Genomic DNA, 12,519 nt, shown 5'->3' with positions numbered 1-12,519 from the left:
GAATTTATCTCAATACCATAATCTTGATATGAATGTTTGAGTATAAAAATGATGTATGCTCATAATGAGAATCTGGGATGTTAAAGAAAATGTAAGAGAATACAATACCAACTTAAAGTTATACACTATTCACATTATGGAACATTTTAATCCTTCTCTATAAACTCTTTTGTATAGGTAAGATCTTATGTTTTCTAATTCCACAATCTGCTTTTCTTACCACAAGTATATGCTAAGAATCTAACTATGATTCAAATGTTTCTCAAGTGCCCCTTTTTAAATTTTTTTTATTAACATATAATGTATTATTTGCCCCAGGGTGCAGGTTTGTGAATCAACTGTCTTACACATTTCACATCAAGTGTTCTTTTTTAATGGCTCCATAATATGCCATCCATGGATAAGCCATAGTTTATTTAAGCATTACCCTATTTTTACACATTTAGATTATTTTTTTTAGCTATTAAAGAAATGTTGTAATGCATAGATTTGTGCATAAATCTTCTCCAGTATTTTAACTTATTTCCTTAGAACATATTCTGTAAAGTAGAATTTGAAAACATAGAATATTTTGATATAGATACATTGCCAAACCACATTTTAATAAATTATAACAACTTATAAGCCTTCAATTATATGAGTGTTCATTTTACTACAGCATTATCAACTTGGAACATGTCATTAAAAAGTCTCCCCACTTTCAGTCAAGATGGAGTGACGGAAGACTGAATTTACATTCTGATCTAAAACAACTAAAATGCCAGACAAAAGAGATGAAACAATGATATTCAGGACATGGAACATCAGGCAGCAAAGGACAGCACTCCTTGAGGGATGGGAAACAAATGAGATGAGCACTATGTTGCCCAGCTAACGTCTTGAGGAAATGTCTGGAGCACAGAGAGAAGGAGCCCAAGCAGAGCTCAGAAATTCCCTGAGTTGAAGAGAAGGGACTGGATGTCTGGGAAGCAAAGGAAGCCAGAGGTCATAAGGCCGAGTACCAAAGAAGCAAGAGCTACATAGAATGAAAGCTCTGGAGATCTGCATATGATCCCTTCAAGTCTGGAGCTGAGCACAAGTCACTGCCTACACGAGAGGAAACCCCAGGAAAAGAGTCATGAAAAGGGAATAGAAGGAAAAGTGTTCAGGCCAAAGTCAAGTCTGGAAATAGGGCTTATTTCCAACAGTTAGAATGGAAATCCTAATATTTGGGGAGTTACTTGTCAGAACACTAAGGAGAGTTTTGGATCAGTAGATGGGAAATTTAACCCTGGACTACATACAGTTCTAGTCCCACCCAACAAAGCTTAAAAACAACCTGCAAGTTGCAAAGTAATCTAATCACACTCCAAAACAAAGTTCAATAATAACTGCAAGAATACAAAAATATCTAATACCTAACATGGTGAAATTCACAATGTCTTTCATGCGATCAATATTTTTTGACCATGAAAAGAAACAAAAATACAACCTATAATGAGGAGAAAACCAAAAAATTAAAACTCAGAAATGACACCAGTGTTAGAAACAGTAAACAAAGACATTAAAACAGTAGACATAGCTGTATTCCATGTGTTCAAGAAACTAGAGGAAATACTGACTCTATTAAGAAAAGATGTGAAAGATACAACAAAAACTCAAATTGCAGTCCTGGAGATGAAAATTAAAATGCCTGGGATGAAAAATATACTGGATAGGATTTATTGAAGATAAAATATTGTGGAAGAAAGAGTTAGTGAGCTTGAAGACATAGCAAGTTCTTTTCTTTTCTTTCTTTCTTTTTTTTTTTTCTAAATTATTTACTTATTTGAGAGAGATAGAGAAAGACAGCAAGTGAGACAGCACAAGCAGGGGGAGCGGCAGAGAAAGAAGGAGAATTAGACTCCCCTCTGAGCAGGGAGCCCAACATAGGGCTCGATCCCAGAAATTCAGTATCATGACCTGAGCTGAAGGCAGATCTTAACAGATTTAGCCACCCAGGAGCCCAAGTTCTTTTCAAAATAAAACTCAAGGAGAAAAAGAACAAATAAAAACGAGTACGAGCTAACTGTAGGGTCACTTCAAGTAGTCAAATATACTTGCCACTGAACCCCTAAAGGAGATGTGAGAAAGAGAAATACTAAAAAATGCTGGAGGAAAAAAGGCCAAATTTTTTCCAAATTGGAAGAAAACTAAAACCATAAATCCAAGAAACTCAGCAACTCCAAGCACAAAAGACACAACAGACATGAAGAAAACTATGCCAAGGCACATAATAACCAAATCAACCTACAGACTTAATGTCAGCTCTGCCCACAGCACAGCAGCATTTCCTGTGGAATGTGACAAGCTAAACTTAAAATGTGTACAGAAATGGAAATGATAGAATGATTAAAACTAAGTCTAAAAAGCACCAAGTTTGAGAACACTGAGGACCTGATTTCAAATCTTGCTCTACAACTGCATTAATCAAGATAGACTGGTATTGATGTAATGACATATACATTATTAGAATAGAATAAACATACCAGAAATAGACTCATATACACATGGTCAGTAAGTTTTTAACAAAACTGCTAAAGCAAAAGATGGCAAAAGATTTGCTTTCTTTTTTAAACCAGTGGCATTGGAAAAACTGCATTATCTGTATTTTTAAAAGGAAAGAACTTTAAACTTTACCAATTTTATCTCACATTATAAACAAAAACTAATTCAAAGTGAATCAGAGACCTAAATGTAAAAGCTAAAGATATAAACATCTGTAAGAAAACATAGGAGAAAATATTTGAGACCTTGGGGCCAATCATTCTTAGTGTTCAAAAACATACTACCTTAAGGGAAAAATCAGAATTGGACTTCATCAAATCTAAACTCCTCTGTTCTTTAAAGGACATTGTAAAAAAAAAAAAAATTAAACAATCTACAGACAGAGGAAACTATTAGAAATATATATGACACAGGGGCATCTGGCTGACTCAGTCAGTAGAACCTGAGACTCTTGAACTTGGGGTTGTAAGTTTGAGTCCCATGTTGGGTGTAGAAATTACTTTAAAAAGTCTTTTAAAAAAGAAAAAAAGAAAGAAACATATATGACACAGAATATATAAAGAGATCTTACAACTCAGTAATAATAAGAATTCAATTTTTATTTTTTAATATTTTTATTAAAGATTCTCATTTTTTTTTTTATTTGAGAGAGAGAGAGAAAGGAAGCATGCTTGAGGGGTAGAGAAGAGGGAGAGGGAGAAGCAGACTCTGCACTGAACTGGGAGCCCGATGGCAGGGCTTGATCCTAGGACCCTGGCATTATGACCTGAGCAGAAGGGAGATGCTTAACCTACTGAGCCACCCAGACACCCCAAAAATCCAGTTTTTAGAGAGTGAGAGGATTCAAACAGACACTTCATAAAAGAGGTATAAAAATGGCCAATGAACCCTTGAAAATTCTTAACTTTACTAGTCATGGGGAAAATAAAAATAGAAATCAGAATGAGATACAATCTCATTCACATCTACTAGAATAGCTACAATTAAAAAAACTAGGAACAGTCAGTTTTGGACAAGATGCAAAGCAATTAGAACTCTCATGTATGCCTTATAGGATTATAAAATGATGTAGTGATTCTGGAAAACTAGCAGTTTCCTACAAAGTTAGATATAGTACTCTTATGACCCAACATTTCCACTCTTAGGTATTTATCTCAAAGAAATAAAAATACCTTAGATATTTTTATTTTATAAAAAAAAATACCTTAGGTATTACCTCAAAGAAATAAAAACATGTAAAAATGAGTCTGACAATATTTTGATGTTTTAGCATGAGGTTTGATGTTTTGGCAGTTTTCAAGCCCTACCCCCTTCCCTCTCTCCCTTTTCCCCATATCTGGGCAATGGAATAAAAAATCCTGGGCACCCCTTCCTTTGTCACTGGAGGGAAAGGTCAAAGCATGCAAACTCCAGGCTGTAGAAACGTTCACCTAGGTTCCACCCCAACCACAGTAAAGAACTGAAGCCTTTAGTCTATTTCTCATTTGTGTCATCCTGGACCAGCTTGGGTATTTGCCCTGATCTCCAAAGAAAGTCCCATTGTGTAAGTGACAAATATTATCTGCCTTTTTGCTGAGTATGCAGCATCATCAGTTTAAACATTCAAATCAACTTGCCCTGTAGGGCGGATCAAGTCCTCCACAAGACGACCTTCAAACTGTTGCCAGCTTTAGCATCCTGTTTTCCTTGGGACGTCACTTAATATATATTACTAGTAAAATTTCCATTTACACTTATACATATTTGCAGTTTTGTACAAACAGTCATAAAAGGAGGCATCTTATTCACAAAATAGCCTAGTAGTCACGTAAGCACACACAAATGCAAGGCACCCTCTCATACAATTCTATTGTGCCCCCAATGTGCACTAATTTCGTTCTTCATGCTTATCAGTTGGCTTACCTCTAATTATGCAGGGAAGAAACAAGTCAGAGCTAGAATGTAGTAGAAGCAGCAATTTCAACAAGGATAGTGACCCTCCACCTCATGCCACAACCATTCAGTCTTCATCAGAACCTTGGGCTGTCAGTAGTTGAAGAGAAAAGAAACTGGAAACTCAGTAAGGCTCTCTTCCCATGACCACTGGCCCTTTGTTAAGAAATAGAAGACAAAGATCAAGGACTTTAGGATACTCAGATTATCTTCCAGTGTGGCCTGTGGATTTTTCAGGACATCCGGTTCTTGACCTACCCAATGTGGAGAATCAACTTGTAGATTTCACTGAAAACCTAAGAAAACGTAAGTAGAGATTACACTGCGAGTGTTGGGCCAATTTTAGTCGTGCTAATTGCTAACAAGAAAAGGTGTGAAACCTTGAAATATGCAAGTGAATAAAAGTAATGTCTGTTTGCATCAAACCTCCCTTTCAAGTGTTATTCCTCTGGAAGCAGCGCCATGTTCTCCTACAACAACAAGTGGGAAACTTGTATGCAGTGTTGTCTGTTTGTAAGCTGAGGCACATTTGGAGTTTTCTTTTTGAGTAACAACTCTAGAAGGCCCTTACCAGAGCTTATAATACACACCAGTGAAGATCCCTGGCTCTGGATACAGCCTGCCAGAAGCTGAATAATATTCATTTTAAATACAATAATAACTTTGTGGACTAGACAGTATTCAAGCAACTGAAAACAACATATGGTCTTCAATAAAATGAAAGGTACACTAGGGAAGGCCAGCTCTGAAAAATATTTTTAAGAAGTGGGGATAGAATTAAATGTAACATTTCCTTTCCTAATACCAAAAAAAAAAAAAAAAAAAAAAAAAAAAAAATCCCAGAAAATTTTATCTGTTTGTTTAGTTTAGTTTAGTTTTGTTTTGTTTTGTTTTTTAAATTCCAAGAGTAGGGGAATATTTTAAGGGCCATTAGGAGGTACAAGAACCTAACTCACCACAAGGCTGCTGTCACCAACCCCTATCTGCCACTGGAAGGTCTGTGTCTCCGACATCTCTGGCTTGTAACGGGATCCGTCTTAACAACTTGAGTACTCGGGCTTTAAAAATCATGCTTCTCATTTGTGTTGTACCCAATCCCAGACAAAGTTGTGGAAATCAGCACATACCATTTGCCCGGACGAGCAAACCTCTCTCACTTTCTTCCATCTGAAAATTCTATATGGTGTTTTTCAGTAGAAATCATTTACATTTAAGATGTAACACGGAGCTGTGAAATGTAGCCATGGAAACCATGACAGTAGAGAAAAAAAAAAAAGAGGTTTGGGAATTTAGTGAGTGTTTTTGATTTTTCAAATACAATAGTCCCCCTTAGCAAACTCAGTTGTGCCATATGGTGAACTGTGTGTGGTAATTTTTAAAAGTTGCAAATAGAATTCTGCAAAACATGATCAACTAAGTCATGGCACTCCAAGGAAACCCAAATTCCACTCCTGCTCACTATCTCCAGGGGTACTGGATGGCAACACTTTGCATACTGCAAACAAACAAGCAATACCTCCCATTTCATTTTAAGAACCCTTAAAGAAAGATGCAGTAGATAGGCTGGACGTTCGTTAAGGCCACTTTGGAAAACAGAGCAATGGGTGATTTCAGAAGGCCATAGACCTCTTCGAAGTCTCCCTGGTGATGATTGCTCTGGAACTCAAATTCAGCCTCAGAGTCGGCCCTCACCCTCCCTCCACCACCCCCCCCCATCCATGTTATTGCTAGTATTCTCTTCCAAAAATGAGCGTTTTCTGTGTCTTTAAATATGAGTCAGCTTTTTGTGTAAAGAAAATGATCCCCAAATCACAGTGGCACAACAAGGAGCATGTATTATTTTCTCATGCAGCCCCAGGTGGGCTGAGGCGGTCCTGCTTTAGGCTGCAGGTCTCGGGGTCCCTGCCGGCTCTGCTTTAAGCCTCTAACAAGGGAGCCAGGCTGGAAGGCCAGCCGCTTCTCCCACAAGCCTTCTGTGGCAACAGCCAGGAGAGGAAGTCCAACCACGGGAACACATCTTAAGTGTCCTTCCATCACATCGGCTAATATCTCATTGGCCAAGTAAATTACAGAGTCAAGCCCAATGTCAAGGAGAAGAAGATATTGTTTCCTATGGAGGGGGGTTGAGGAAATGAATACTTATTTAACAATCAACCAACTTAATCAACCACCAACACAATCCACCCTTTGGTTCTCAAACAGTCTCTGCCTGCTCACATGCAAAATATATTCATCCCATTATGCTCCTAAAATCACAGTGTCAGAGTCGAAACCCAGGACCACATCTGGTCGGAATGAAGGGTCAAAATCCAAAATCTACCTGTGGTCTGAATACAACTCCTTTTGACCTACTGACCTGTAAACTAAAAACACAAGTTATCTGTCCTCACACACGCAATATACAATGGTGAAACTTGGATAGGACATCCACAACAAACAGTCATATTCTAAAACGTAATATATAATAGTCACTGGTCTGTAGCAATTCTGGAACTCTGCAGGACAAATATTGTCCAGTCTTCAAACTGGTCTGGACACTTAAATGATTGCTTGTTAACTGCCCTTGCCCCAAAGAGGGGCCAAAATCAGATATCTACTGTAATGCAACTAGTAGGAATGGGGTAATAATGAGTGATGCCAGTGCACTCCCACAGGAGGGGAATGAGCCTTCCTGCATAAGAATACTCAATGGGAACCTGTATCTGTACAATGTGCGTTGAGAAAGAGTGATTTGCTTCATCCTCAGCTAATATGGAACCCCAAAATAACAGAATCATGGGTGTGGTCCTTGATAAGACACTGGTTTAGCTCTCTGGTCATGGCTCTCTGTCCACTGTTCTCCATAGAAACTCCTAAATGTCCTTCCTCTGCATCATCCTGCTTGAGTTATTCTAAAGAAGGCATTTGAAAATAAGATTTTCTTGGTGGCTGACTAGTGTTATGATATTCTGGGGAGGAGTGAGTTGGTTTGATTTGGTTTTATTTTAGCTCAGTTCCTCACTCATTAAAGGTGGGAAGCACGGGGTCTTTTTGTATCTGTAATAGCCTCAGCGTCTTCCGGTCTAGGCAATTTTGTCAGTACAGGTCTCTCAAAAGTTTGGTTTATGTTCTATGTACTTAATTCGAGTTAAATCCAAGGGCCAAGAGACACATTCAAATCTTTCCAAGGCGTGTCTCTCTCTAGACTGACTGAGTTACACAGGTACTTTGGATACATTAGCATTCTGTGAGACCATAATTTTTCTAGAAACCCTTTTGTCTAGGTGAGAGGATCTACCAAGCCACATTTTAATCTGTTCATATGTCTGAACAAAGGATGTTAGATCCATTGTTGATTTGGTCTTTATAATAATCACATCTCTGGTTTTTTTTTTTTTTTAAGATTTTATTTATTTATTCGAGAGAGAGAGTATAAGAGGAGGGAGGTCAGTGGGAGAAGCAAATACCCTACCGAGCAGGGACCCTGATGTGGGACTCAATCCTGGGACTCCAGGATCGTGACCTGAGCCAAAGGCAGTCACTTAATCACTTAGTCACCCAGGTGCCCCCACATCTCTGTTTTGATTTAAAACAAACAATAAACAAACAAACAGACAAACAAAAAACCCACCTTTTACTTTCCAAACCCGAGATTTCTGGGGTCTCTAAATTTCTTCTAAACCTTCCTTGCAAGCCAACCAGTTTTTACTGAGCTTACCTTTGTAGCACTTAATAAATTGTGATTACACTCGGCATCAGGGAAATACAAATCAAAACCACAATGAGATACCACCTCACACCAGTCAGAATGGCTAAAGTCAACAAGTCAGGAAATGACAGATACAGGTGAGGATGCGGAGAAAGGGGAACCCTCCTTACAATGCAAGCTGGTGCAGCCACTCTGGAAAACTGCATGGACGTTCCTCAAAAAGTTGAAAATAGAGCTACCCTAGGACCCAGCAATCACACTATTGGGAATTTACCCTAAAGATAACAAATGTAATGATCCGAAGGGGCATGTGCAACCAAATGTTTATAGCAGCAATGTTCATAATAGCCAAACTATGGAAAGAACTTAGATGTCCATCCACAGATGAATGGATAAAGAAGATGTGGTATATATACACAATGGAATACTATGCAGCCATCAAAAGAAATGAAATCTTGCCATTTGCAATGACATGGATGGAACTAGAGGGTATTAGCTGTGCAAAATAAGTCAACCAGAGGAAGAAAATTATCATATGATCTCCCTGATATGAGGAAGTTGAGAGGCAAAGTGGAGGGTTTGGGGGGTAGGAAAGGAATAAATGAAACAACATAGGATCAGGAGGAAGACAAACCATAAGAGACTCTTAATCTCACAAAACAAACTGAGGGTTGCCAGGGGGAGGGAGGTAGGGAGAGGGGGGTAGGGTTATGGACATTGGGGAAGTATGTGCTATGCTGAGTGCTGTGAAGTGTGTAAACCTGGCGATTCACAGACCTGTACCCCTGGGGCTAATAATATGTTATATGTTAATAAAAAATTAAAAAATTGTGATTAGTAATTATCCACTTATGCTTTTGAAATCGGCTAACCAGATGCTACCAGTGTATTAGAAACATTTTCTGTCTTCCAAATTACAACAAGCAATAGTTTTATATCAGATTTTGTCATTGTGTAACACAGATCACCATTTTTCCACCTCCTATAATAATTTCCTCATCACTTACTGTGTGGTCCCAAAGCCAAAGTTATGCCAAATATTGAAGATTTTGATATGACAGGACCTCCTTTCCCTTACCAATTTATGTATCACCCAATTTTTGCTACAAGGATGCCACATAACAACCCGTCCCAGCCATTAACATTTATTCGCATGTTTATGTATTTTCATGCTAACTATTGTTCAACTGATTGAGGATGAGTTTAGAGTGGTGGCTCGATGTCAGGCTGTAACTTGACTGGGCTTTGTCCCACATGGCAACAGATCTATAGGAAGTGGCAGAAGCTGGTGTTGGAAGACAATGCCCCACGGATCATTCACATTTCTGGGCATCTTGTTCACAGAAGCACTGATTGCTTTTATTCCGCACTATCCTTTCAAAGATAGATAGCACACAGCCTTCAAATGCAGAAATAGGGTCTCCCTCTGGAATAAAAAGCAGACACCCTCACTGGCCTTCATAAAAGGTTGGGGTTCCTTAAGCTCAGGCTTCTCTCCCACAGGGTAACTCACTGTGAGTACAGGTGTCAGCTGGCCCTCTTCATATCATCCCAGGGCAACTGGGGCTTGGGGAACCAATCCAAGAAAATGTGGATACCCTTGTTACTGTCAATGGTCTAATACGGTTCTTTGTCTCTGACATAGAAGTCTCATATCTCCTGCCAGCATCCATGAAACTTTGGCAGAATAATTTGTTAGCTTGCAAATAAGGTAAACTGTTAGAGCTTTTTACAGTTCTTGACCATGAAAAGCAAAGCTAGTCACATAGCCAAGCCCAACATCAGTGGGGAGAGAAAGTATAAGTCACCCACAGAAATGGGACAGAAGGGAAGGTAGGAAGTGAATATTTGCTGAATAACAACCCAATATACCATCTCTACCATTGTATCAAATATCATGTCTTCTCATGTAGAAGACATGGATTTATTGTAAAAATAATCATATACAAGTGCTGAAACTTAGTAGGATTGAAAAACAAGTAAAAAATGGCAAAGGCTCCAATGTGTATCCTTTTCTATTTCTTTTGGACACATAACCTCTCCTTCCCTATTTAGAGATTTTCTTATTACTTCCCCCTTCTCCCAACAAAGTCTTTTCTTAGATCTTAACACCAGCTGGAGTTTTTAATAGGAGCAGTATTTATGAAAGTCTTAAAACTAAAGAGAAAATCCTTTAATTGGCATTTCAGGGTTGGAGCTGAGTGTTAAGGAGCCACCGGGACCTCCAGGGGTTCTCGAAAACCAAACCAGAGAACTGGTAAATGTCATTCCTCTTAACACATCTGCCACCATTTGGACTCTGCTAGAGCAGCAGGTATTATTAAAGACAGCATGGTGAAGAATGAGTTTAATTTAGTTCGAAGAGTATGCTGTGATCTTATTTGCTCAACCCATGACTATTAAGTCAACAGCTTTTATAACAAATTAAGACTATTTCCTTGAACTCGTGTAACTATAAAGGATTCATAAAACACCAGAAGCAAACTCATCCCTCATGGATACGGTGTTCCATAATAGGTCCTGGGAAAGGACTTCCTAGCAGTTTGCAGTAATATAGGATACAAGCTTGCAAACACACGACAGGTTAGCTTCTGGGGTGAAAGTTGGGGAACTCTTTCCAATTAAGAGAGAAGGCAATTGGAACTCCAAGAATTTAAGCGTTTGAATAAAATAAGTTTCTTGCAAAATTAGGATTGTAAGCAAATTTTGTTGTCTCATGTTTTATTATTCATATTTTCAAGCTACCTATCAATAATACACACCCATATGCAAGAAATGCTGAAAACAAAACACACAAGTCAAACCCTCAGCTTTTGCACAATGTATCTGTGGAGTTGTTATCATAATCTCAATATTTACCTTACATCTTGTTCTCACTGAACAGGTATTATATGGAAAGCTGATGATTTTATTTTTTTAAGATTTTACTTATTATTTGTGAGAGAGAGAGAGAGAGAGAAGGGGGAGAGTAAGAGGGAGAAGCAGACTCCCTGCTGAGCAGGGAGCCTGAAGTGGGACTTGACCCTGGGATTCCGGGATCATGACCTGAGCCAAAGGCAGATGCTTCACCACATGAGCCACAAGGCACCCCAGAAAGCTGATGATTTTAAAAAGAAATGGGCTTTTCTAGACACTGTGGACACCAAGATATACCCAACACCTACATATTGATATGTCTAAAACCAGTCCCCTGATTACCTAAAAGTCTCAGATACCAATAGCTTCTATTTATTAGAAGGCATCTTCGCAAACTGAACAAGAAAACTAAAGTCATCTGGTTTTGCACTCATCTTTATAAGTACAATGAACAGAGAAAAGAATGATGAGAGCATGCTAGATGGGTTGGGGACAGGTGGCCTGCTGTGGCTGGAACAAAGTATCCTATAGTCGGAAACAGACAAAAAGTTTAAATGGGACCCAAACTGCGGGATTCCTTCAGTGCTAGGTTGACAAGTTCAGATTTACCTCACAAACTGTTTTGAAGCAGAACAATGATATGATCTAGGGGCGCCTGGGTGGCTCAGTCATTAGGCATCTGCTTCTGCTTGGGTCATGGTCCTGGGGTCCAGGGATGGAGCCCTGCGTCGAGCTCCCTGCTTAGTGGGAAGCCTCCTTCTCCCTCTCCTGCTTCCCCTGCTTGTGTTCGCTCTTTCACCGTGTGTCTCTGTCAAATAAATAAAATCTTTTTAAAAAGTGATATGATCTACGTTTTACGGAGAACTCTTTGGAGTCAGGGATGGCTTGGAAAGAGCCAACCCTGGAGGCCAGAACAGAGAATAATCACTGAGCCCCTGAGAAGATTTTACCAAGGACCCAAACAGGTAGGTCTAAGTGTAGAAGGGATGTTACAGGGGTTAACCTGACTAAACTTAGTGACTGATTTTATAGTTCTGTAAATTTTTTAAAAGATTATTTATTTATTTATTTATATGATAGACAGAGATCACAAGTAGGCAGAGAGGCAGGCATGGGGGGGAAGCAGGCTCTCTGCCGAGCAGAAAGCCCGATGTGGGCTTGATCCCAGGACCCTGAGATCATGACCTGAGCTGAAGGCAGAGGCTTAATCCACTGAGCCAACCAGGCGCCCCTAATTCTGTAAATTTTTAATCAAATTATGAAAATATCTAGAAGTGATGAAGCATCAACAATGACCATTTTATTTTTTTAATGAAATGTGAAATATGTGCACAAAATATAATGAGTGTCCATTATATTTTGAAATAAAATATTATTTTAGATATAAAATATTATTATTTAGGTTTAGAAATAAAATGCTACAAATATTAAAAAAAACAGTACAGACTCTCCCCAAAAACAAATTTTCCCTCCTGCCAAGAGGGTAACTCTATCCTAAATTTAGTTATTTATCCAAT

The sequence above is a fragment of the Mustela putorius genome, unplaced genomic scaffold (genome assembly GCF_011764305.1).
Source record: "Mustela putorius furo isolate JIRA1106 unplaced genomic scaffold, ASM1176430v1.1 tig00000151_pilon_pilon_pilon, whole genome shotgun sequence".
Classification (NCBI taxonomy): Eukaryota; Metazoa; Chordata; class Mammalia; order Carnivora; family Mustelidae; genus Mustela; species Mustela putorius.
The sequence above is the reverse complement of the archived record's forward strand: the minus strand, read 5'-3'. Positions refer to the sequence as shown.